The sequence below is a fragment of the Diabrotica virgifera genome, chromosome 5 (assembly GCF_917563875.1).
Source record: "Diabrotica virgifera virgifera chromosome 5, PGI_DIABVI_V3a".
NCBI lineage: Eukaryota > Metazoa > Arthropoda > Insecta > Coleoptera > Chrysomelidae > Diabrotica > Diabrotica virgifera.
Genome location: NC_065447.1, coordinates 81,275,206 through 81,301,055, shown reverse-complemented (window position 1 = coordinate 81,301,055; position 25,850 = coordinate 81,275,206). Strand labels below are relative to the sequence as shown.

The 25,850-nt window shown below is 33.0% G+C and overlaps 1 protein-coding gene across 2 annotated transcripts in view; it reads left to right on the top strand.

Moving 5' to 3' along the window:
• Nucleotides 1-25,850, top strand: part of LOC114333875 (activating transcription factor 3) — a 448,179-nt gene that overhangs the window by 291,030 nt on the left and 131,299 nt on the right. The gene's annotated exons all lie outside the window — the stretch shown is intronic.

The following is a 25,850-nucleotide window of genomic DNA, read 5'->3' as shown; positions in this document are numbered from 1 at the left end:
ATATGTAAGTTTCACCGGTTCACAGTGCTTATATTTCAAAACATTGGGATTTAAAGTAAAACAATTTTTTTAATTTCGAAAAAATGTCTTTTTTCAAAATAACTTAAATATTATTAGTGATACCAAAAATCTTAAAGTGTATAAAATATAGGTTTTGCTTTTCTAAATATGTTGGATTTTTTGTTTTACTGTAAGACAAAAATTGGTTAAGATATGGCTGTTCAAAATTTGCGTACACTCGTGTTTAGTGACTTGATGAAGCCCTTTCTACTACAGCCCTTTCATAAATAAGCACTTTATACCGACAAAACTTAGAGCTTATAAATAATGCATAATTAAAGTAGCATGTGAAGCGGTAACGATTAATTTCATTTGGGATGCTAATTAGGAGGTGATTTTCGCCAGTTTTTTGCCCAAAAAAAGGCATCAACTTTATTTTGAGCGTATTTTGCTTATTTTTGTATGCCAAATTTCATGTCAATCCAAGCTTTTCTTTAAAATCCGGAGGTATTGTAATATTTTACCGTGAGTGAATGGACTATAAGACCCATCGGTGGGTAGAAATTGAAAAAAAAAACGAGTAGTTCTTGAACCATACCAAAATAATTAACGCTTCTAAGCAAAATTGATTGCCAAATTGAGGGAATGATTAGAACGTGGAATCCGTTGGAGATAACTGCTTAATTTTGGCTTGAAGTCGGTTGTGTTTTCCTGACATATTTGAAAAAAAAAACAAAACAAAGAACTGAGTTTGATTTGAAATCATAAATTAACTATTCTCATTTTTCTTTGTCTACGTTAGTCCTATTTGATCTATTTAACATTTTCCTTTTTTTTGTTAATTTCTGCTTAAATAATTCAATATTAATTATTCTATTTAAGTGGGACGCGGGCCCTTAGCGGCCGCCTAGTCCGCCTAATGGTTAAACTGGCTCTGGATATAATAGGGGGAAAAGAACATAAAGGATGATAGCTAAACCAGAGATAATGGATGAAGAATATAAAACAAATTAGAAACAATTTACCAAAAAGTGCACCACTTTGTCGTTACTCAGAGAGACAAAAAGAACTATCAAAATAAAAGTATAAGCAAATAGCTAATAATAGTTAGTAATACTCACAGCTATCTTACTCAGTCTTATTCAAATTTATTTGGCCAAGAGAAAGGAAGATTGATTATAAAAAAATTAATGAATACAACATTGTTAGACATAAACCATACCTATTTATTATTATTCAAAAGAACTAATGATGGACATCTTTTAGATTTTACAAATGGATAATAATATGTCCAAATATTACTGTCAAATAAAACATTGTTTAAATTCTTTTAATGTTTTACACAGGGAATATTTGATGATGCACAGCAAAAAAACTGGGATATATTCAAAGATTAACTGTAGTGATCCTGTAACGATCCAAAAATTCTTTTGGATCATTACAGGAAGATAGTTTTATGAACAATAGATTTAACACAATGGCAAAGGAGTTTAATTTGAAAATCTGAACTCATAAAAACGCAACAATTGCAATTAGTCCAGAACGAATTATATGTATACCCTATTCCACGAACATACGCCTGTTTTGGATTATTTCGACAACGAATATTTTACTGTGCAAAATAAGAAGAACGAAAGTAAATTGCAAATTACATTGTTGTTTATTGGACTGATATTAGCGCCATTTACTTTCGTACTTCTTATGTTGCACAGTAAAATATTCGTTGTCGAAATAATCCAAAACAGGCGTATGTTCGTGGAATGGCCCATAAATTATAAACTGCCTGATCATATGGTGAGATGTGTGTTAAAGATGTGTGTTGGCAAAAATGTTACCGAAGTAGTACACTAGGGAGCTGGCGAACACTGGTGATCATAGATATGGCAGGATATGAGCTCTCTGGTACAATAAATACGAGACAAAAAGAGATGACCCAGAGATATGTCAGTTTTACTGTGGTGTCCATAAGAGGTCGTTTTAATGAATGAGTGACACCGAGATGTAAGTTCCTCATATCATACCTTACTACTTCCATCCATCGGCCAACTCGTTGCACTACCATATTCTAATTTAAGTCACATAATAATATCCATTTTGAATTACGCGATTAAATCCTTCTTTGCGATTAAAACATCTAGGAAAAGTTATATTCCTTTTTCATGGTAAATGTTATAGACTCGTCTTTATTGTTATATAATCACATGCTATGATTTTCTGATGGGTTTTCTTTCCAATAAAATCGTCCCAGGAACGCACCTCAAAAATATTGGCAATATCACTGTTTCATACTTAAAAATGTATAATAGATGTCTGAATTGTCAGTATGAAGGGGGCAGATAAAATTAAAGTGCTAAGGCAAGCGTTAAGGCACGTCTCCACTCTGTTCGCGAACCTCTTGTCCTCCGCTCCCCCTGCTCTAATGCATACGGCATGCGATTATCCTATGTACATTGTACATATAAACCGCCACCGATTGGAGCGCCTAGGCGAAGCGCGCACTGTTGCGCGGTCCGGGAGCGCCAACTATGTCGAACAATAAATAGCAGGAGCGCGAACATAGTGGATACGTACATTTAGAACAACTTTTTGTGTTACTAAATAACAAAATTATTTGTATTTTGATAAGGAATTTGAAACGGAAAATTGTGGTTAATTTCCAATATAGTAATCAATAATACAACATAATAAAGTAACACTTTTAAAAGAGAAACGGAATACTTAAAAAATCATGTTTTGAAGATAAAGTATTCTGGCATTAATTATGCAAATGTTTTAATGTGTTAATAACAGGTTGTATAATTTTTTATAATCAAAGTGACTAAACACTCATTGTACATAGTTTTAAGATTTATTCGTAAGAAATCCTTAAATTGCCGAGTTCGACAGCCACGATTCGTATATAAAATTATGAGGTCAAGGAGTGTTTTTCTCATACCTTTGGTGGCGATGCGATGTATGCTAATTACAAAATTCAATAATTAATTTGATGGCAGCGTAAAAAATTTAATGTCATTTTGTAAACAACAATTTGCTTCTATTGATTTATCATTTTTATGTGAGATGCGAGTGTATCAATTGGCTGATGATGTTTTAGCCTTAATAAGCCAATGGCATTTTTAATTTATATTAATCGATGTATACACCACAAGGAAATTTTTTGCCTATCCTTAATTCAATTATATTAATCAAATTTACTGGCTTATAATTGAGATTCAAATGATAAACCAGTTGCTATAAATGTCTGGAAGTATAAACGTTATAAAAAAAAACAATTTTAACTAAAACCATTTTTTATAGAACAAGAAAAAAAGAGACGATAGAGAATACATGCAAAAACGGCCTACACACGTTCCTACTAAATTAGCCAACAGTCATGTCCGACAATGTTGGGCCTGACGGTTGGTGTCTGTGTAGGCTTGTTGTACGACAAAAAAAAGTTGTACTCAACGGTCGGGCTGACCGATTTCCTATTCTGACAGTCCGCCAGACAATAAAAGGACTACACACGTCCCGACCAAACCACCCAACTGTCGTGTCCGACAACGTTGGGGACGATAGTTGGTGTGTGGGTGTGTGTAGGCTTGCTGCATGACAAAATAAGCTGTACCCGACGGTCAGTTCCGATCGATTTGACTATCCGACAAACTAACTGTAGTAATGGTCAGAACGTGTGTGGGAACAACGATGGTCAGGTTGTTCAGTCGTATCGGATACCAAGGTCAGAGCGTGTGTAGACCGTTTTACAGTAGTAATGGTTGGAAGGCGTGTAGCAAGACTGATGGTGAGAAGTTAAGTCTTGTTGGATAGTATGGTCGGGACGTGTGTAGAGACTAGTCATTGTTCTTGATAGAGGAAGTATAGACTTCTTCTTAATTCTTTGTTCAATCTTCGGCAATTTCTAAACAGTCATTGCTGCGTTTTTTCGATGCCTCTTCGGCCTGTTGGTGATTTTTCTCGTCTGCATAACATATAATTATCACCTCTGCATTCCCCATTTTATATCCTTCCCTTTCTTATTTTGTCTGGTCCCACTGTGTACTTTAATGGGTTCTGTAATTCCCCATTTACTCCCACTTTAATTGTTCTTTCTCTGTAAATGTCTTCAATTGTTCTGATTAAGTTCTGCGGAATTCCTCTGCTACGCAATAATTCGATATACTTAATCCTTTAACTGAATTCTATCGAAAGCTGTATGCTGGTTTATTATACTCGATAGATTTTTCTAATACACGATCTTCTATACACGATCATGAGTGTCGTGTTTGGTGTCATTCGATATATTTTTAAAAAGTAATAAACACGGGTTTTTTGTATTTTCATTTAAGAAGTGTATCTCTCGAGATATTAGGCCGTTTCCATGATTTTCCTAGGGTATCAGAATACATCGTTTTTTTTTCAATCTATCCGAAACTCGGCAAACATGTTTCCAATAAAAGTTTCTTATTTTTCCGTGTTTATTGTCATTCGATAGATTTTTGAAAAATATTGAACACGTTTTCTTACTACTTTTTGATCCGATGTAAATTTAGCAAAATATTCGACCGGCCCGCTTCCTCTGGCACACCCTGTAACCAAAAAATGAACCAATAAATTGTGTTGTGACATCGAGTATAATTAACCATCAGTTTTTTTGAGCTTATTCAAATTAACAAAATACAGTCTTCATACATAGAATTTAAACTCCCAGTTTCATGCATCTTCAACCTGTAGCAATAAAATACCAATTCATATTATCTTGTACATTTTTTGTGATTCGCCTCTGACCTAACAAAGAAAAAAACTCATTATTCCTCCCACTATGTCAACACGAGGAGGGACTAACATTGCATAAGAGGAAATTGCTTTGACATAATTTATTATTTGCTAGAATTATACAGTCGTAAAAGTTTTATTGCTCGAATTTTTCTACGGTCGGAGGAAATTCCATTGCGCTGCGATGCTGGGAAATATTTCACCAGTGTTAAAATTTAATATCGTATCATTAATTTTTATTGAACTTCTTCTATTATTACCGCACAAATCGGTTTCTTTGCAAAATACTGATATACCTATATTATGTAAATGGTATCGATAATAAACCTCGTATCTCTACTATTTTATTATCTACTATTTTATTCAAAGTCTGTCAATTGGAATATATTACTCATGGCCAATAGTAAGTCCACAACAGTGAAAATAAAACGGAGAACGAGTTAACGTAAGTTAACATGTTAACATGACTTAACATAAGTTACCTTAACATGTTACTTTGTCTTACGCAAATATTAGACAACAGAAGACAAAAAAAAAAAAACAAATTGCAATTGGTGAAAACAGTGCAACATGCAACAGTTGCAGCATCCACCTGAAAGGGGATGAAAACTAGCCTCCAATAAAACCCTGTTAACATTGTATGCTGTAAGTAGGAGTAACCACAGGACAAAGCTGCCATAGAGAGATGCAAAAAGTTTTTTTGACTAGGGCGTTTAGCACAAAATAAATCGATTTTTAAATACAGAACCTAGATAGAGACTTGTAAATTTTGTGCTCAGGATGATGTCAGGAAAAAAGTCTACTAGAGAAAAATGGGTACAAATGCATAGTTGCATTTTAAAGTGCATAAAATAAATCCAAAATGCATAAACATGTCAATATAAGTGTATTAATAGCCAGATTTTATTACCCGGAGGTTTTTGGGGTCGCTAAAGATGAATACGCAATCAGAATCGACCACCGGGGCACCTGGTGCCCTGGTTCACTGCTAAGGCTCGTCATCTGAAGTGTCGAGGGTTTTCGACACTAATTTGATGGAAACAGATTACTAGGTGTTTTTGAGGTCGCTGAACAAGAATACGCCATCAGAACCGACCCCCCAGGTGCACCTGGGGCCCAAAAACCCTCCAAACTCCAGAAGATAACATACGTTAGCAGTGATCTTGGGCACCAGATGGTCCGGGGGTCGGTTCTGATGGCATATTCGTATTCAACGACCCCAAAAACCGCCTAGTAATCTATTTGCTTCCATTTAAGGCCGAAAGCCTTCGAAACTCCAGAAGATGACGTACCTTAGCAGTGACCGTGGGTATTAGGTGCTCCAGGGGTCAGTTCTGATGGCGTATTTGTTTTCAGCAATCCCAAAAACCGCCCCAGTAATCTATTTGCATCAATTTAATCCTGAAAACCCTCGAAATTCTAGAAGATGACGTGTCTTAACAGTGACACTGGGCGCCAGGTGCTCCGGGAGTCAGTTGTGATGGCGTATTCGTGTTCAGCGACTCACAAAAACCTCCAAGTAATCTGTTTGCATCTACTTGGGCACCAGGTGCTCAAGAGGTCGGTTTTGATAGCATAGTCATGCTCATCGACTTCAAAAACCCCCTGAGTAAAAAAATCTGGCCTTTTTTGTGTGCATTTGATGACCTTGGCTGAGCCAATTAGCCAGAAATTTTATTTTAAAAACAATTTTTTTTTCAATCACAGGAATTTTTTCTGTATTTCTAACTCTAAATATATGTACATAACAAACTAACATACTACTATCTAAAAAAATACACTGTTTTGGATGTAAAAATTTTTTTGTATATATTTATTTTTTTTATATTTTTTTATTATATTTAATTTGTTTTTTTTTTGTTTTTTTGTTTTTTTTACTACGCTAAGACAAACCCGATTCAACATCTCGGAGGTTTACATCTTCTTGTTTTTTTTTATCTTTTTTTGTTTTTTTTTTCTTTTTTTCTTGTTTTTTTTTTCAATTATAATATACAATAATTACTTAAATCTACAGGGTTAAAAAAATAACAACAAAACAAACATGTTTGTTTTGTTTTAATAAACATGCCTGTTTTGTTTTAACAAAATTACTTAAATACATGGTTAATTATATTGCTGCATTTTATATTTACAGTTTTTGATATGTTCGTAAATTGTTTTTAATGTATTAATATCTTTAGAAAAAATCTGGCCCTTGGTATGCTTATTTTGACATGTTTACTTTTAAATGCATTTTATGCAATTTAAAATGCAATTATACATTTCCATCCATTTTTCTATAATAGACTTTTTTCTTGACATCGTCCTGAACACATTGCAAAAAGTTGCAAATTTCTAGGTGCTGTATTTAAAAATGGATTTATTCCGGTGTTTTTAGTGCTAAATGCCCTGGTCTATTTCCAGATTAGGGCTCCAATACAGCTTATGACAATCAGTTGGTTAGAATTCTATAGATATACAATAAATAGATTCTACAGTATTCGCTGTGTGCAAGTACTTGGAGGGGATACGAGAAACGATCGTGCGCTAGTAGCGAAGAAATCTTACAACTTTCTTAAGATATTATGTCTTAAAACTGGTCTTAAATAATTCATTAAATGGTCTTAATTGAAATTGTCAAATTGACGTATATTTCATACCTAATGTCATTGAAGAAAATGGGATTTCGCAAATAATGTGTTACAAATTATAAAAATTATATGTTGCTCCACAATATTGAAATGATATGCAATTATTAAAGTGAATTTAATTAATGGTATTTTGCTTGTAGTATAATGTTTACCTTTTAATAACATAACCTCAATCTTACTTTTTCTTCTTATTCTTTTTTGGGCTATGGCCTTGACAATTATCCAATAACCAGGACTAATATAATTGGCCAATTTAATTAAAAGTGCTACAAATGTTGCTGAGCTATGAAACCAGGTGTCGCTCTTCCAAACTTGCACGGTCCCATGAAGTTGTTGTTTTGCATTACTATAAAGAGTTGTTTTCCTTGTGGTTAATCTTGAGCTGTACTTGGTATGACTGCCATTACAGTGCAACATTGCAAAAAAATTCTGCATTTGATTTGTGGATTTTGATGGAATCATTGGGCTGAAAGTTTGTGACGTAGATATTGAGATAGAGATCTTTGGGGATGCACTGGAGAGGGAGAAAAGATTGGAAAAATCACCCGTGTTGAGCTGGCCCCCCCACTTGCAAAAATTAAAAAACAAATAGCCCTGATTTATGAGCTATTTATGAGCTCTCATATTCCGCAAACTAAAAATTTTGAGCTCGTTCCACTGAGCAGGAATTTAATACCCTAGTGGGGGGGGGGCTGAGTCAGTCCCCCCACTACTTAAAAATAGGAATATTGAATCGGTTTTTGCGGCAGAATTACGAGCTATTTATGAGCTCTTGAAATTATATACTTTCGATTTTTGAGCTCATCCCCTTCACCCCCAAACAACCCTTTAATTGATTTAACTTAAGAGAAAGATGCTGAGAAAACTTAAAATATATCGTATTGCGGATATAATTCATATAGCTTATATACTCTAAGAATAAACTATTAAATCAAGAGCATTTCGATTATTGAGCTACAACCCCTTCGCAAGAAAACCACCCTATCTTCCCGGCTTAAGAGAAAGTTGTACTTAAAATGCATTAAACTAATTATTTGGCGACTACATATCATTTAATAGTTTATAACCTTCCAAATTACGCGCATTTAGATCAGTAAATTGCAATTTATTTTGTATAGTGCAGTCACTGAAGGTAAAAATCAACGATTACCTTCAATTTCGGTGAACCTTCATCGATTTTCACGAAAATTGGTCAGTAGTTAGAGGATACGTCAAGAAACAAAGGTGACATGGTACCACCTTGCGGCTTTACCTTGAGGGTGGATACCGCCCCTTCTCGGGGGTGAAAATTATTTTATAAAAAATAAATGCACAAATCAATAAAAGAACAAATTAAAAGCAAAATTTATTATATAAAGTTAATAAAATAAGTCAATACTTTTTAAGTTATTAAAGATCAAAGATTTTAATTATTTGTGAAAAAAATGCATGTTTTGAAGAGGTTTTTTGTAAATCACTGAAAAACTTTAAGTTTTTACAAAAAAGTTAATAGTAGTTTAAATCGTATAGCTTATATTCTAAAAATAAACTCTTAAATCACGCGTCTTTCGATTATAGAGCTACAACCCCTTCGCAAGAAAACGACCCCATATTCCCGGCTTAAGAAAGAGTTGTTCTTAAAATAATTTAAATTAATTATTTGGCGACTACATATCGTTTAATAATTTATGAGCTTGCAAAATATACGCATCTCAATTATTGAATTGCCATTTTCTTTCTATAGTGCAGTCACTGAAGGTAAAAATCAACTATTACCTTCGATTTCGGTAAATCGCCATTTATTTTCACGAATTGACAATAAGAACTTGGGGTTTTAGCCTGGGGTATATGTCACCCCTTCTCGGGAGTGAAAATTGCTTAATTAAAAATAACCCCACAAATCGAGAGAGGGACAAATTGTAAGCAAAATTTGTTATATAATGTGATTAAAATAAATCAATACTTTTTGAGTTATTAAAGATCAAATATTTTAATTTTTGGAAAGAAAATGCATGCTTTAGAGCGATTTTTCATAAATGACTCAAAAACTGTAAGTTTTTACAAAAAAGTTTTCATCACTAAAATTGAAGCCAATAAAAAATATAATAAATTGCTTACTTGAAAAACCCTTTAATGTTAATTTAAAGTAAGTTATTGGTAATTAAATGTATATTTTTTCCGCGACTGTTCAAATCTAAGGGTTCAAGCTTAAATAACGGGAAAGAGATGCATTTTATAACACTTAGGTACTAAATACTTGTCAAAGTACTTAGAAATACCTATGAAAAATAAGATCCAGAAAAAGTTGATAGTATCAAAAGCCGCTCACCAATTTTCGTGAAAATGAATGGAGATTTACCGAAATCGAAGGTCATAGTTGATTTTTACCTTCAGTGACTGCACTATAGAAAGAAAATGGCAATTCAATAAAATTGAGATGCGTATATTTTGCGAGCTCATAAATTATTAAACAATATATAGTCGAAAAATAATTAATTTAAATTATTTTAAGTACAACCCTCTTTTAAGCCGGGAATATGGGATGGTTTTCTTGCGAAGGGGTTGTAGTTCAATAATCGAAAGGCGCGTGATTTTAGAGTTTATTCTTAGAATATAAGCTATACGAATTAAACTATTATTAACTTTTTTGTAAAAACTTACAGTTTTTCAGTGATTTACAAAAAACCTCTTCAAAACATGCATTTTTTTCACAAATAATTAAAATCTTTGATCTTTAATAACTTAAAAAGTATTTACTTATTTTACTAACTTTATATAATAAATTTTGCTTTTAATTTGTTCTTTTATTGATTTGTGCAGTTATTTTTTATAAAATAATTTTCACCCCCCAGAAAGGGGCGGTATCCACCCTCAGGGTAAAGGCGCAAGGTGGTACCATGTCACCTTTGTTTCTTGACGCATCCTCTAACCACTGACCAATTTTCGTGAAAATCGATGAAGGTTCACCGAAATTGAAGGTAATCGTTGATTTTTACCTTCAGTGACTGCACTATACAAAATAAATTGCAATTTACTGATCTAAATGCGCGTAATTTGGAAGATTATAAATTATTAAATGATATGTAGTCGCCAAATAATTAGTTTAACGCATTTTAAGTACAACTTTCTCTTAAGCCGGGAAGATAGGGTGGTTTTCTGGCGAAGGGGTTGTAGCTCAATAATCGAAATGCTCTTGATTTAATAGTTTATTCTTAGAGTATATAAGCTATAGGAATTATATTCGCAATACGATATATTTTAAGTTTTCTCAGCATCTTTCTCTTAAGTTAAATCAATTAAAGGGTTGTTTGGGGGTGAAGGGGATGAGCTCAAAAATCGAAACTATATAATTTCAAGAGCTCATAAATAGCTCGTAATTCTGCCGCAAAAACCGATTCAATATTCCTATTTTTAAGTTATACTAGGGTATTAAATTCCTGCTCAGTGGAACGAGCTCAAAATTTTTAGTTTGCGGAATATGAGAGCTCATAAATAGCTCATAAATCAGGGCTATTTGTTTTTTAATTTTTGCAAGTGGGGGGGGGGGGGCAGCTCAACACGGGTGGAAAAATCCCATTTTAACATATTATAATATATGTACATATTATGTTGATACGAAAAAATACAAATAATAATTATTTTTATTTTGAAATTGTATTTTATCTTTTTTATTGCAATTACAAACATTTGTACGACAATCGGAAGAACATTAAATTTTTAGAGCTGAATTAGAAACTTTGGCGAATAACGCTTTAGCATCTGTCGTAGATACAAGTTTACATTTTTCTCTTCATAGACAAATAAGATGTAATCAGTAGACTGAACTACTTTATCGTATCAGAATTTATCTATAGATGTAATTGTGTAAATAAATGTATATTTTGTCCTCTTAATGAATGTAAATGTTAAGTTACCGATTTATATGTAAATTATTATATTATCCAATAAAATACGTAGGCGAGTTTTTAGATGATAGTATGTATCTATTGATGAAATCCATCCTGGTAAATAGTTTTTTATGGTTGGCAGGAATTACTTCCTAATTGGGTATATTCCCATATATACAAGACCGTAATAGGCCTGGATTCCGCGTACCAAAAAAAGTTTATTAATAACATTAATAACAATAAAATTTGTTAATAGCTTACAAATAGCTGATAAAAATAGTCGGACAAATTTTGGTGCACGGGAACACTGGAAAAGGGGAAGTTTTAATTGTGGAACGTCTCATCCTGACAAGTTTATGATTGTGAAAACTAGCAGGTTGTTTTTAAGTTTATTCAATAGCAAACTTTATACAATATAATATGAAAAAAATGTTTGTCCGACAAATATTAGGTTGCGCATTTTAATAAGTCCGATTCGTAGAACATGTCAAATGACAGGAATTATGTTGGTTGTAAATAGCAATCTGATTTATGCATAAGAGTTTATTGAAAGGGTAACAAATCAAGTAGACGTTCTGACAAACAAAATACATTAGACGTTTTCGTAGTCTGACGTTCGAAACCTGTAACCTGTTCCACAATTAAAACTTCTCCTGTTTCAGTGTTCCCATACATCAAAGTTTATCCGACTAGACACCGTTAAGCTATTAACAAATTTTCAGTTGGCTATTAATAAACTTTTTTTTGGTAAGAAGGATCTAGGCCTATAAGCAAAGTATCGAATAACACAGATTATACAGGGTAATACTGCGATGTAATAGCTATTTGTATAACAAGGGAGGAAAGTGCTACTTTTCCTCCCGAGAATGAAGTTTACTGCCCGACGCGTAGCGGAGGGCAGTAATCATTCAAGGGAGGAAAAGGCACTTTACTCCCATGTTATACATATGGTTTTTCCACTTTCCTCAAATAACAAGTCATTTTTTCATTTTTACTTAATTTATTTATGTAACTAACCAACAAAATTTATTAGAACTAAAACTAACAAGTAGGTACAATATAACTGTCAACTGTCAAATATAAGTCAAATTATTAATGTAAACAGTGTTAAATCAGAATAACAATTTACTGTTTTTTACCATTCTGCAAAATACAGAGTGTTTTTAAATAAACGTTAAAATGTATAGATACTTACGTAATAGAAAATAGATATTGTACAGGGCGTCAATAAGTTATACTTCATGAATGAAATACCATGACGTCACTTTTATTTTTCCTCCCTAGGGAGGAATTTCCTCCCTAGGGAGGAAAAGTACAACTTTGCTCCCTACAATCCGGTCCGGAAAAGTATACTTTCGGTAGAGGTAGGTGGAAAAATCATTTAAATAGTTTCTAGTGCGGCCAATGAACATTTAAGTTTTAAAATCGCAAAAGAATGTAATTCAGGCATAACTTTAGTTTTAGTCACTTTATGCCTAAATGCTTAATGCTTAATCACGAAGCTAAATCACCCTAAAAGACAGGCGCCATCTGAATACTCATTATTAACTATTGAGTCAATTTAGTCAGTGTCCTTTCTGTAACCTTTTTTTAACTTAGAATGTGCATAAACATTTTTTAGCAACTAATACAGTGGGTGATCATATTATTAGAGCCACCTCAGAAAATTTTACTTTTGTTTAATAATGGTATGTAATTTTTTTCTTTATACGGTCCACGTTGCCTTTGAAACTTTAGAAATGGATGCTATGTTTCTGTTGGAGTGATTAGTATTGAATATTAAAGCTTTTATTTCGGATATTTTCCTTGGTGAGATATCTTTGGATTTCCCATGATGTTCTGGTACCACTAGTATAACGAACTCGAAATTTTTACTAAATTCACAAAATATAGTACCTATAGGACTGTCAGAATATCACTAGAGAGCAATGGAAACTCACAAAGGTTATTATAACTATAAACACCAATAATACAAAATAATAGGCACACTAGTTGCAAGCTAGGCTGGGCAGCACTGACAAACAATGACGTCTGAGTCATGCATTGCCACAAATGCGTGTTGCCACTATTGTCAGACTATTTATTGCACTTTCATAAAGTGTAACAAGACCGTCAAATGGAAACAAATGCATTAATATATGATACAGCTCAATTATATACCATTCCTCTAAAACATTGAATTTTACTAGGTGGCTCTAATAATATGATCACCCACTGTAGTTCACATTGTTTTTGAGTTTGTTGGCATACATGATGTTCCTCTAGCGTAGAATCTACAATAAGGACGAGAGATTGGATTTTTTCCTAAAATCTCTATTATTATTCTGATGCTTATTATTCAAAGGCGTTCTAGAAGTCAATAAATTCACTTCGCAATTTAAGTCAATATTTTTTAAACTAAATCATTAAGGATAAAGATAATTTCACTAACGTCGGTCATCCTGAAGAGTTTTGTTTACGTTTTTGTTATTAAGTATGTCTTTTAATTATACTTTTCTCTTTTTTTCAATCTTCTCAAAATATCATTATTGGCAATTCTATCAAACTGTGATATTCTTAGAATATGGTACAGGGTGTTTGGTAAAGAATGGGCCATAGCTTAACCTTAGATTCCTGAGGTTAAAATAGGTTGATTTAAGCTAAATTACCTTAGTGCAAAAGTTGATAATAACTGAAATACAGGGTGTCAAAGTTAAACTTTTATTTTTGAATATTTCCTGACAGGCATGGGACAACAACACGAAAGGTAAGTGGTGCTGGTACTGTACACCCTACTAAATTATGTTAAACAAATGTTTCTGGCTACTACCAGAGGCGTACGACGGGGGAACGTGAATGGTCGACCCTTCCCAAATTCTACGCCACTGGCGGAATTTCTATTTAGTGCAATTTTTTTATTCTCCAATACTTTCTATGTAAATAACATACTCTTTATTCGTAACGATAAATTCAATGGTTTTCTAGATATTTGAAGCTGAAAACGAAGGAGCATACATTAATCAAAGTGTGTCTTTTCATTTTTAACTTCAAATATATCGAATACTAATGACTTTATGGTTACGAATGGGGAGTATATTATTTACATAGAAAGTATTGAATCTAAAAATTATGCCAAAATAGCAGTTTCATTAGTGGCGTAGAATTTTTGAAGGGTCAACCATTCACTTTCCCCTGTCGTACGCCTCTAGTATTAACCAGAAACGATTATTTAACATAATTTAGTAGGGTGTACAGTACCTACACTTTCTGCCAAGTATCATAAGGATACGTCAAATAGTTTTATAGTACCGTGCACACATAGTTCTTAAAGTTTTAAATAAAGAATAAATTATTAAAAAAAAAAGAATACTTTAAAATAATTTGACATATCCGTGTCATACTTGGCAGAAAGTGTAGGCACTGTACACCCTACTAAATTATGTCAAATAATCGTTTCTGGTTAATACCAGAGGCGTACGACAGGGGAAAGTGAATGGTTGACCCTTCCCAAATTCTACGCCACTGATGAAACTGCTATTTTAGCATAATTTTTAGATTCTCCAATACTTTCTATGCAAACAATAATATTATTACACTCTTCATTCGTAACGATAACGTCATTAGTTTTCGAGATATTTGAAGTTAAAAATGAAAAGGCACACTTATTTTCATTAATGCTCCTTCGTTTTTAGCTTCAAATATCTCGAAAACTAATAGCTTTATCGTTACTAATGAAGAGTATGTTATTTACATGGAAAATATTGGAGAATTAAAACATTGCAATAAAATAGGAATTGGACCAGTGGCGTAGAATTTGGGAAGAGTCAATCATTCACGTTTCCCCGTCATACGCCTCTGGTAGTTGCCAGAAACGTTTGTTTAACATAATTTAGTAGGGTGTACAGTACCAGCACCACTTACCAAATTTCGTGTTTCTGTCCCATACCTGTCAGGAAATATTCAAAAATAAATAAAATAAAAGTTTAACTTTGACGGTATTTCGGTTATTATCAACTTTTGTACTAAGGTAAGTTAGCTTAAACCGACCTATTTTAAGCTCAGGAATCTGAGGTTAAGCTATGGCCCTTTCTTTACCAAACACCCTATATAAGCAAGTATAATACGCATTTTTAGATTTTAGAGAAAAGTCCCTTACTTTTTTTTATTTATTAAAGGGACAATGCCTTCTAGTATTAGCTAATATTATGCCTCATATTGACTAAAATTTTTTATTTGTTTTAGGTAAGCTGAGGATATACAAAATTACTTAAATAAATAATATTGGTAAGTTTAATTATTATCTGTTATTATACCATCTATTTTCATCGCATATAGAAGGTGTTAGTAAATACGTGTAACAAACTTCGGGTGGTAATTTTTATATAATGTATTTATTATTAAATACATTCTGTTTTTATTCATTACATTATATTCTAACGTCACAAAAAGCTTTACCGTTTTAAATTCATGTAGTTCTGCTCTTTATTCTGCTAATTTTTTAAGACATTCGTCTTTACTCACCTATTTCTCTTCGAAATAATTCTCACGGTATTATTTTATGACGGCTTTACACAATTTCTGCAGTAATAAAAAATTCCGTTAGATATTTGTTTTGAAAATATCCCAAATAATCCCATTGTTACTATATTATAATAAGGTCAAAATGAACTGAGAATATTTCAGCGCAAAATACTAAGAAAGATATTTGGACCAACCCATTGCAGCGATGGTTCGTGAAGAATTAAAATGAACTACGAGCTCGATGAACTAATGCAGAGCTCAGACATTGTTAGATTTGTAAAGTCACAAAGAGTAAACTGGCTTGGTGACTTAGAAATAATGCCAGATAATCGAGATGTAAAAGTAAGCCAGAGATGGAAGCCCCAAAGGAATAGAACGAGAGGAAGCCCCAAAGGAATAGAACGAGAGGAAGCCCCGTAAAACATGGATAGACGAACGTAGAGGAAGAACTTAAAACCGTGAACATCAGGCAGTGGCGAAGGAAAGTATGCGACAGGGCAGAACGGAAGAACATTGTTCTGCAACCCAAGAGTCGCAAAGGGTTGTAGCGCCATTAGAAGAAAAATATAACAAAACAAGGTCCCAATTTGGACGAAGGTTCCCAAGTTTTTTGTAATTTACCACTTTTGTACAACTACGATATTTTTCGACTCCATCAAAATTCCTATTATAGTCCAGAGAAATAAGGTAAAAAATCCTGTTGAGGACTTTGTGGGGGCCAGTTATCTGACAAATTTTTTGAGTTTTATAGACCCCCTTTAACTAAAACCTCTATGTTTCCTGCAGTGGGTTCGGTGGACTTTTTAACACCAGAAAGTCGGAGAGGCCAATTTCGCCCCTGTTGAGATTTGGAGTTATTGTTGTTTTTTTTATTTGAGGCAATAATGATTTTATATTTTTTGCCTTTTAATATTATGATAAAAAGCCTTATGTAACACAAAAAAATATTGTTTACTAAATTTATTAAATGATTTTTCTAACAAATCTACCATAGAAGTATGAAGGGGCCAAATTGGCCCTGTGTAAGATATTTTCTTTTTCTCGGAAATTCGACGAGCCTTTCTTTCAAATTTCTGTCGGATGAGTAAGTTATATTTATTTATGTTTGTTGTTTATTTATTACAAATGGTTACCCTTATACTGGTACTGATCATCTACGCAATAAAGATACAATTTTGGTGAACATGTTGTTTTACGGATAATGGAAAATCAACTGGGAAAATGCAAAAATGTTGCGATAGATAAGGAATTGCAAAAGAAATTAACAAGTCTTGTGGGTACTTTGAATCGCAACAGAAAGGAAGATTTTCTAAGCGTAAAGTGTGAAAATAGAGAATTGTATTTACCCTTATATTCCAGAGCGACAAAAAATAACACTTAAGTACTAAATACCAATGAAAGAGTGATAAAAATGTGATTTTGTTGAGCTCGTTACATCAATCAGTGGATGTTGCTCTCGGTGGAAAAAAAGTTCTTGAAACAGTATATTTCTTGAAAATATTTTGTAAAGGAAATCATACTTACAATCAGTGACACGGCTGTGACAAGGCAATGTGTGGCAAATTTCAAAAACTGCAAACTGTATGGTGTTCCAAATGTTTTTGATAGGCAACGAACGTCTTAAACAATTAAACTAAAAAATCAAATCAGATTCTATCGTCTAGAGTTAATATAATTTCTTTAAACTGAGTTTTTATTGATTTAAGAACTTGGGGCCAAAATGATCCCTTCAAGCTTTCTAGGTAGGTATGCTTAACCCAGACTTTCTTTCTATTGTTAAATTGTTAACAAGTTACGGTCAAATGCACCATTTTAAGAACTTTCGTTTACCAGTAGAAAGTCCAGTATTTCTAACGAATTTGGATATGATTAGTTGATAAATCACGTTTAAAGCTTTAACATACCCCCTCATGTAGCTCAGTGGTAAGAGAGCCTACCTCTGGATCCAAGGATGGTGAGTTCGAATCTCAGCTGCACAGAGAATTTTTCATTTAGCAAAAAATTAATAAACAAAAATAGTGTCTATCTTTGTGGAATCGGTGCCTACTCACCGGAGGGACCGCGGACGTTCGGATACAATTTTTAAAGACAATTAAGTCGATTTTCCAGTACATTTTAAGTCCAGGCCGTAGAAGAATGTCGTGGATGCGGAATTTGAGAGAGTGGTTTTACTGCACCACTAATGAACTTTTTAGGTCAGCTGTAAACAAAGTCAGGGTAGCCTTGATGATTTCCAATCTCCGATAGGAGTGGCACAAGAAGAAGAAGAAGTCGATTTTACTCAGTAACAAGACATTTACTCAACACACACACTACACATTACCATTAGTTGTCGAGACATTAAGCTAAATAAAAAAAGCTTTAACATTTGCCATTAAAAGGCTATTTTTGAATGTTGATTTACTAATTTGTTGCTTAGCAAACTGTACGACACCGAAGAATTCTCAATTCTTAAATGTTAATAACTATTGTAAAGAAATGAACCTACAACCTTGATATTTCGTGGAAATTTGACTCTCATAGTGCTAAAAATGTGGTTAAATTTTCAGAGTGATTCATCAAATTATTAACCCAAACATATTTTTTTGCAATAACGTGTCAGAAAAAATGAACTTACAATGATTCTAGATTATAAGCAAGAGGGGGAGTTATTCTATCAAAAGAATTAAAAAAAATGTTAGAAAAAACCATTTGTAATATTGCAAAACTTCATTGCAAAAACATTGAAATTTTTTGCTTATAAACCATTTACATAACTTTTTTGCTATTTCCCGTTGAAAAATTATTTTTTATATTCGAAAAATTGGCAAATTTAAAAATGTGTCCTATAAATATTTTAGTATCGTTTTGGACGAAGTTAGTCCTTTTTTAAAATCAGCGATTCTAACTCGAGGTATACAATACAGTCAGGTGCAAAAAAATCGATCCACTGAAAATTTGGTCATTTTTGATGTCTCGAATTTCCTAAACCTGTTGTCCGATTTATGTGATGTTTTTACCTTATTCATTAACAGTTTATTCATTAACAATATCGCTGTAATAATATTGCTGCTAGACAGGTAAACTGTCATTGTATACTGGGTGTACGAATCAAACTGTAATTTTTTCTCAAAGTTCGCATCACCCTGTGGACTATTCTAGCATTTATAAAATACTGAAATTAAAACCCAACTATAGCCTCAGGATGCCTCAGGTTTGCTTAACATTCTGTTTTTAAATTCATTCGCTTATGTTGGATAATAAAAAATTCAGGTAAGTACTTTAACAACTGGCCATGTTCGTCATTAGTACAGGGTGTTTCTAAATAAGTGCGACAAACTTTAATGGGTAATTTTACATGAGAAAATAATGACAGTTTGCTTTATAATCATATGTCCGCAAACGCTTCGTTTCCGAGATACGGGATGTTCAATTTTTTTTTACAAATTTACGATTTATTTATTGCTTTAAGAACAGTTAAGACATGCAGATCAAATTTGGTGGGTTTCAAGACGTAGTTATTGCACATTTTTTGACATACAATTAAGAATTTTATATTCACCATTGGCGTGCATACGGGTAATATGATCGGTCATAATATTCGGTCATTAAATTCTTAATTGTATGTCAAAAAATGTGCAATAACTACGTCTTAAAACCCACCAAATTTGATTTGCATATCTTAACTGGTTTTAAAGCAATAAATAAATCGTCAGTTTGTAAAAAAAATTGAACATCCCGTATCTCGAAAACGAAGCGTTTGCGGACATATGATAATAAAGCAAACTGTCATTATTTGCATGTGTAAAATTACCCCTTAAAGTTTGCCGCACTTATTTCCAAACACCCTGTACTGATGACTGATGACGAATATGGCCAGTTGTTAAAGTACCCAACTTTTTTATTATCCAACATAAGCGCATGAATCTAAAAACAGAATGTTAAGAAAACCTAAGGCTATAGTTGGTTTTTAATTTCAATATTTTATAAACGCTAGAATAGTCCACAGGGTGATGCAAATTTTGAGAAAAAAGCACAGTTTGATTCGTACACCCGGTATACAATGACATTTTACCTGTCTAGCAACAATATTATTACAGCGATATTGTTAATGAATAAGGCTATAACATGGTAAAAAATCACTTAAATCGGACAACAGGTTTAAGAAATTCGAGACATCACAAATGACTAAATTTTCAGTAGATCGATTTTTTTGCACCCGAGTGTATCTTCAGTTCTTGTTAATAAGTTTTGACGTTTCTTTCCTATACTTTGTTTGTACCTACTCTTTGCGTACATTACGAATATGCTGTTCTGAGCCTATTCACTATTAGATCGGTTCACTGTATTTGATACCATCTGATTTATACCTATGACTAGCAACAGTAAAAATAGTCATCTGTCATGGTATCCTTTTGTCACTCTTTCTCAAATTCTAGTCACGACTTTTGCAGCCATCGATCTTTTGCTGCTTTGAAGCGGGAGGTGGTGCTCCCAAGTTACAGCAGCTCTGGAGAATCTCAGGACGCATCACTTAACTTTTCTATTTGGTAACAAATGATACTGTCCATGATCACTCCACCTACCAAGATGTATGGAAACACTTCAATTGGAGCGCAACGTACAAAAATTAGCTATGCCAAAACTAGAATGCCGTTAATTAATTGGCGAGTTGTCATAAATATGGTCGAGGAAATCTTTAAAAATACCGAAATCCAGATACTAGTCTGTTGCAATCTACATGGTTACCGGTACGAAGCTAACACCATCCCTTGCAACTGAGAGCTTTAATAGATGGTCCAATTACCGATCATCTTACCAATTACCAGCATCCAGTTCTGCTCCAGACAAGGTTCCAAGAGGATCCATCTCTTAAGGAGGGGGCAATGTAACGCCAGCTATTGCCAGGGCCCTGATCGAATCTTCGCGGCGATCAAAGAAGCTCTGCATTTGTCCTGACGTCTATAGAATTTCACTGGGTTCTGGAAGCGTTTTGAAAAGTGGGGAGAGTCTGATTGTGATAAATAGTCTAATAAATATATTTGTACGGTTAAATAAGTAAACGTTGTAAATTCGTCGTGTTTTAGTGCTAGAAGACTTCAAATAAATTAAAATAAACGTTACAATACTAATTTATTTACTGCTGTTGTTTCGTTCTATTTTAACATAGAAATCAGTTTGTTGTTTTAGTACATCAAAAAGGTTCAGACAATTCCGTAGATATTCAGTAAACATACTTTTTAATTACTCGTAGGCCGGCTTTTGTGGTATGTTTGAGTACAAATAATTAACTTTTTTATAGGATTTACATTAAATAGGTTAAGTAAAGCGGACCGTATAACATCGAGCGAAAAAGTATTTCAGCAGATGTGTATTTCAAGGATTTCTCTACGAACAGTTTTAAAAACTACGTTCATTATTGCAGCTGGAGGAGATATTATAAAATTAAATATTTGGAAGTGCTGGCTGGACAGGCCAGGAACAGATGGTTGGTTGCAGAATATAATGGTAACAGAATGGTGTTATAAAAAAGACAGCTGTCAACGAAGCATTAGCGGTATATTAATGCTGGGATTAAATGTGTACGGCTTAGAAAAAAAAAAACTATTTTGTATACAATACAAAGTAGAAATAGATAGTCCATAGGTTGGAAAAATTTATAGCTAAGTAATTACATTAGTTAGTTATACAATTACGTGGCTAAAGGTTCTAGTTCTAAACCAAGACCAGAATCAGAGAAAAAAAAACTACATTAGTTAAAAATGACATTATTGTACATATTACTAATATGGACGAAAATCATGAACTGATTAATAATATTAAGAGTAAGAAAATTTAAATAAAAAAATAAAAAGAAAAACAGGTACACTTACTTACTTATTTGTCCGCAACCTCTTCTACCGTACGTGTAGAGGTATCTACCTAATGATTATTCTCCATATTTTTCTATCTTTTGCTTTTTCTGTTGCTTGAGATCAGCTCAGTCCCATTTTGTTTGTTGTGCTAGCTATTTCTTGGTTATACCTCCTTCTGGGTCTGTATCTTCTTCTTTTGACTCCAGTTTCGATTTCCCAGAGCACTTTTAGCGTTATTGCAGCGTCAAAACAGACTAAATGCCACAATCATCTTAATTGTTATACATCAAAATCACTTCTTTATATTAATGTTGATACCAGGACTGACTCATACAGTCGTACTGTGTTGTTTTCTTGCTCTCCCTTTTCCACAGCCTGCAGCCTTGCTCTTGGTTGGTTTCTTCCACCTTCTTATATTAGTAGTTTCCGCTAATATATGGATTAGTACCTATAACAACTTATCTTTCCGTTCTCCCCACTTTTTGACTGAAATCATCAAGTTTCAAAGTGTTAATGGGATCCCATTCCATTCCACTGTCTACTTTACTACTTAACCTGCTTATCTACTTCCTTCGAAATTACATGACTGTTATAAAAAGATATGCTTCCTTGTTGGAGTCCTTTATTTGTGGTGAATGTTCTTGGCCTCTTACCATCTACTTGAACAATGTTTTGTATGTTTTTATACAGGCTTTTTTAAATCATAATTATTTTTTCATTTACCTTCCTTAGTCTAAATATATTCCACACTTTCTTATGGTTCTACCTACGACAATTTTCTAGGTACATAATGCAGATGTATATCATTGTATTTGTGGAAAATATTTTCTCAGAAATCTGCCTAATTGCAAATATCCACCCGTTTGTAGATTTTTCTGCTCGGGTATCAATTATTGTTTTTTCTGATATTTTCCCAATCCTCCTTTCAATTATTCGTTCAAATACTTTGCCAATTCGTTGAACGACCAAGTCGTACAAAGTAGTGAGATGGCTATTTTATTTTTACTGCCATTACTCGGTACATTTAAACTTATGTTAAAAAAGCGCATATTTAAAAGTTGACGGGTCTCGACGTTTTTTATGATTTTTTAAAATAAGGACCCAAACAATTTAATTTTGTAGGTGGTTACCATACTGTATAAAAAAATATAGTAATATACAGGGTATCCCGAAAAGATTGGTCATAAATAATAGCACAGATTCTGGGGTAAAAGTAGGTTGATTGAACCTCACTTACCTATATACAATCGTGCACACAAAAAGAGTTACAGCCCTTTGAAGTTACAAAATGAAAATCGATTTTTTTTAATATATCGAAAACTCTCTGAGATTTTTTATTGAAAATGGACATGTGGAATTTTTATGGCTGCAACATGTTGAAAAAAATTAAAGTGAAATTTGTACACCCCATCAAAATTTTATGGAGGTTTGGTTCCTTAAACCCCCTACCCCCCCCCCCCCAAACTTTTGTGTACGTTCCAATTAAATTATTATTGTGGCACCATTAGTTAAACACATTATTTTTAAAACTTTTTTGCCTCTTAATACTTTTTCGATAAGCCAGTGTTTATCGAAATATTTTGAATATTTGTCGAATTCACCACATATTTGTATATGGGTAAGTACGATTATAGAGACCTGTTAATAATCTGAAAATGTATTTATAATTTACATTTTTAGGTATATTCTGAAAAAGAAGCTACATCTCGATAAAAGGTGACATGAAAAAAAGACTAAGAGACAAAAGTTTTAAAAACACTGTGTATAACTAATGGTACCACAATAATAGTTTAATTTGAACGTACATAAACATTTAGGGGGTTTAAAGGAACAAAACTCGAATACAATTTTTACGTAAATACATTGAAAAAATGCCGCATCTCGATAAAAACTGGCTTATTGAAAAAATACTAGGAGGCAAAAAAGTTTTAAAAACGTTGTGTTTAACTAATGGTAAAACTATAATGAATTAATTGGAACGTACACAAAAGTTTGGGGGGGGGGGTTTAAGGGAACAAAATCACCATAAATTTTTTATGGGGTGGACAAATTCCACTATAATTTTGTTTTAAGATATTCCTACCATAAGAATGATACTTGTCCATTTTCAATGAAAAATCTCTAATAGTTTTCGATATATTGAAAAAAAAATCCATTTTCATTTTGTAACTAAGGACTGTAACTTTTTTTATGAGCACATTTTTGTACTAAGGTAAGTTAGGTTCAATCGAAGTATTTTTCACCCCAGAATGTGTGGTATAATTATTTATGACCAATCTTTTCGGGACACCTTGTATAAATGAATATCATTTTAATTAACCACTGAAAAGCTTTTTATTGGAAAATATTATAGTGGAATCACTTACTCCTTTTTTTACGACATATTGTATCATATTTAGTGCTTCGGATCAGTTCATACAGCAATTTTTGATCCAAGGCTGTCTTAACAAAACCTTCATCTTCTTAAACACAAAACTAAACAAACAATAACCACGGAAGTATAATTAGATACCTTTTTTCGACACCCACGACTAAGAAAACAATTATTAGTGTAAATATTTTGTAACGGACGTTTTTCATATTATTTGTTTTCAACAAATAGAGTAGTTCGTGTAAAACGAACGCGAGATGGAAAATTAGACAGGAAGTATAAAAAGTTATTTGATTAAAAAAATTAATTCGACATAATTATCTTATTGTTTGAATGCACTGTTATTCAGTAGACTGAAGTAATTATTAGAAGTTTTTTTTTATTATATTGGATCTTAATTTATGACTGAATATTTACTTATTTTCACATCAAAAGTTGATACAATGCTGAACTCATAATTTCTGTTAATAACTTTAATAACTTTGAGATTCATTTATGATTATTTATTGTTGAATATTTAAATTGTTGTTACTATTGTCACTGTTCAAGTTACATAGAATATACTGGTACTCCCTGGAAACACCGGGCCTACAGGCAGTGACCAATCCTTTCACCACCGGATAACAACACAAACAAATAGGCTCTTCTCCAAAAACCAAAAAGCCAAAGCTGACAATTGCTAGTCTGAACATTGACTGCTTTACAAATCTCCCACCTGTGTCAGACTTACACTTAGGACATAATATGCCTGCAGTAAACACAGAGATGAAAAGTCGAACAGACTCAACATTGAAGACATGAGACTTGTTGTTGAAACGGTCCATGAACAGTATGGTAGCGCCATTTTTATAAAAAACAATATGACCATAACCTCCATGGGAAAGAAAACTACCGACTACACTGAAAAACTATCTGTCGAAAGCGGGCTCTTCACCGTGTCATCCATCTATAAACCACCCGGCAAACCACTCAACCTGCAAATACCGGAAAACTTTGCAAAACAGGAAATCCAGTTCGTATAGAAAATTTCAACAGCCATAGTAGGTCATGGGGCTCTAAGGAGACGTGGCCCTAACCCCGATAATTGCTTTGTAAGCGACAAAATCCAACATTCTTGTATCAAAATGTCTGTGGTGCAATCCTTAAATCTCAACATAGGCCAAAAGATGTCCAAGTTTATGCAGCCATCAAAATAAACGTAATATCCTTCCGAATACGTTTCAACTTCAAAAATACCAACTGGATTGAGTACTCTGACAACTGGATACCGAACTCGAAGCCGTAGATATAATACGTGAAAACTACCTAATCTTCGTACAAATCTTGTGTTCAATCACAAACTAATCCCTTAATTTGTAATCTCAAATTAATCTTAACTTCTTAAATTTTTATAGTTTCGCCATGTTTAATTGTGAAACATATCGATTAATAGGTTAATTAGAGTCCATTCAACTTCCTGAAAACTAAATAAATTTGCCAAATGGTGTTATTTCTAATTGTATTTCCTAGTGTTGCAATCGCTTCCTCGATTAAATTGTACAAGAATAAAAAACCGCTAAACGCCGTAAAAATGAGTGGCGCATACAATATTCCAGCTACAAAAGATCTGATATGAAAATTACGTGGCGCGAAAATGTATTTTCATTTTGATGCAAAACAAAATTCTAGTTTTATTTTAAAAGATTTTTCCATAATATTTGCTAAATTTGAAGTAAACGCGCCACAAAAGAGTTTCAAAATTCAAACTGTATCAAATTTACTCTTTTGTGGCGCGTTTACTTCAAATTTAGCAAATATTATGGAAAAATCTTTTAAAATAAAACTAGAATTTTGTTTTGCATCAAAATGAAAATACATTTTCGCGCCACGTAATTTTCATATCAGATCTTTTGTAGCT